Below are 2,495 nucleotides of genomic sequence, written 5' to 3'. Positions count from 1 at the left end.
AAGTTGAGTTGTTCGATGTATGGGGAATTGATTTTATGGGGCCTTTTCCACCCTCATATGGCAACTTGTACATATTGGTAGCAGTTGATTATGTATCAAAATGGGTTGAGGCAGCGGCATTCCCCACTAATGACTCAAAGGTGGTGATCAAATTCTTGTATAAGAATATTTTCACTTGTTTTGGGACTCCACGAGCCATGATAAGTGACGAGGGGACTCATTTTGTGAGCAGACAATTTGAGGGGGTGCTCGCCAAATACGGTGTTAAGCATAAGGTTGCCACAGCATATCACCCCCAGACAAGTGGTCAAGCAGAGATTTCTAACAGGGAAATCAAGGGAATCTTAGAGAAGGTCGTGAACCCAAACCGAAAGGATTGGTCATTGCGATTAGATGATGCACTATGGGCCTACCGGACAGCCTTCAAGACACCTTTGGGAATGTCCCCCTACCGTCTTGTTTTTGGCAAGGCATGCCATTTACCATTAGAATTGGAGCACAAGGCTTATTGGGCAACAAAGAAGCTCAACATGGATCTACAAGCTGCTGGGCAAGCAAGGTTGCTGCAATTAGATGAGTTGGAAGAGATGCGGATGTTCTCATATGAGAACGCAAAGTTGTACAAAGAAAAGACTAAAAGATGGCATGACAAGAGGATCAAACCGAGGGAATTTGAACCAGGACAACAGGTGCTGCTATATAATTCATGGTTGAAATTATTCCCAGGCAAACTCAAATCCAGATGGTCAGGACCATTCACAGTAGCCACGGTTTTTCCACATGGAGCTGTGGAGTTACAAGAGGAGAAATCCGAGAGAAAGTTCTTGGTAAACGGACAACGTGTCAAGCATTATTGGGGAGGACCTATGGAACGTTCCAAGACCTCTGTCACATTGAGCGATGACTAAAAAGGGGAAGACGTCAGGCTGAAGACATAAAAACAAGCGCTATTGGGAGGCAACCCAAAGTTTTTAGTTTTTTTCATTTCATTTTATCTTGATTCTTTCTTTTTAATTTGAGTTGTGTATTTCTTTTATTTCATCATATTTCTCATTTTGATTTTGAGGTTTCAAGCAAAGCACTGACTTTACTATTCAGTGGCAGGGCAGTTAAGTATCACAGTTGGCTGTGTAGTTCACAGGAATCAAGTTGCTGTGGATTGCTGCAGCAATTGAGAGGCGAATAGAGCAGGCCTAAAAATAGGAGCAATATTTTGCTGCAGCATCGCATGGCATTGCGACCCTTAACGAGAAGTTACGGGGTTTAAATAGGACGACGTCGTTTTGGTAGTTATTAGAGCAGAATGTCAGCCATTTAAAACGACGGCGTTTTGGGCTTAAATTTAAATTGCCCAAATTCAAATCCCATTCGATCCCTCATTTCAGAAATTCCCCCTTCTTCATTTCCCCTGCCCTAGTTTTTTTTTTATCCCCCTCATTCTCTTCCCAGAACTGCCGCTGATCTCCACCGCCTAGCCCAAGAAAAACGTCCACTCCTGAAATCACCTTCACCATGGGCAAGAAGAGCTTTGCCAAGCGGCCTTTCTCCTCAAATCAACAGGATCCAACCATAGACAAAGCGGCGGCCGCAGATCCTTCTTCATCGACCAGGCAAGTCTCAACAATTCGCAAATTCGCTAATAATGCGGCAGAAAAAAGGTATGAAGAAAACATCCGGGCTCGCAATTTAAAAGAAAAAGGTTTTTTACTGCATGATAGCCCTACCTTAGGCCAGCCGGGATTTATTTCTGATGTGATAATCTCGAGGGGTTGGCAGATTTTCTACCGCCACCCAATTGACCCTATTGTGCCCCAGGTAAAAGAATTTTATGCTAACCTACAAAACCAGGGGCAACATACGGTTTTTGTACGGGAGATTGATATCACATTTACCTCCAACTACATCAACGGTGTTCTTGGTATACCAAACCAAGACGATGAGTTTGTAGAATTAATTACTGATGCAACAGAGGAGCAGCTCGAGGAAGTTTTGAAAACCATTGCTATCCCAGGGGCTCAGTGGTTGTTATCCGTAAAGGGCAGTTACACATGCAATAGGCATGAACTCCAGCCTGCTGCCAAAGTATGGTACCATTTTTTGGCTTCCCGTTTGTTGTTATCCACACAGGGAAAGACAATATCCAGAAACCGAGCCATCCTACTCTATGTCGTCCTTGTAGGCAAACCCATCAATGTGGGGCGTTTGATCATCGACCAGATTCGAGCTTGTGCAGAGAAAGGGAAGGGCGGGCTGTACTTTCCATCTCTCATCTCAGAATTGTGCATCCAATCCCACGTTGCTTGGGAGGCAAGTGAGCCACGTTTACGGAATACTGGTGCGATGGATTTGGTGGCAATTACTCGCATCTCTTCAGGGCGGAGTGAGAAGTCAGAAAAAGGAGAGGAGGAAGAAGAGCAAGATGAACCATCCAGGCCATCTACCAGTCACACCGAATCTGCGTCTGCCGCTCAAAGTCAGGAGTGGCTAAAAAAAGG

The sequence above is a fragment of the Morus notabilis genome, unplaced genomic scaffold, assembly GCF_000414095.1.
Source record: "Morus notabilis unplaced genomic scaffold, ASM41409v2 Scaffold7, whole genome shotgun sequence".
In the NCBI taxonomy this organism is placed as follows: domain Eukaryota; kingdom Viridiplantae; phylum Streptophyta; class Magnoliopsida; order Rosales; family Moraceae; genus Morus; species Morus notabilis.
Note: the sequence above shows the minus strand (reverse complement) of the source record.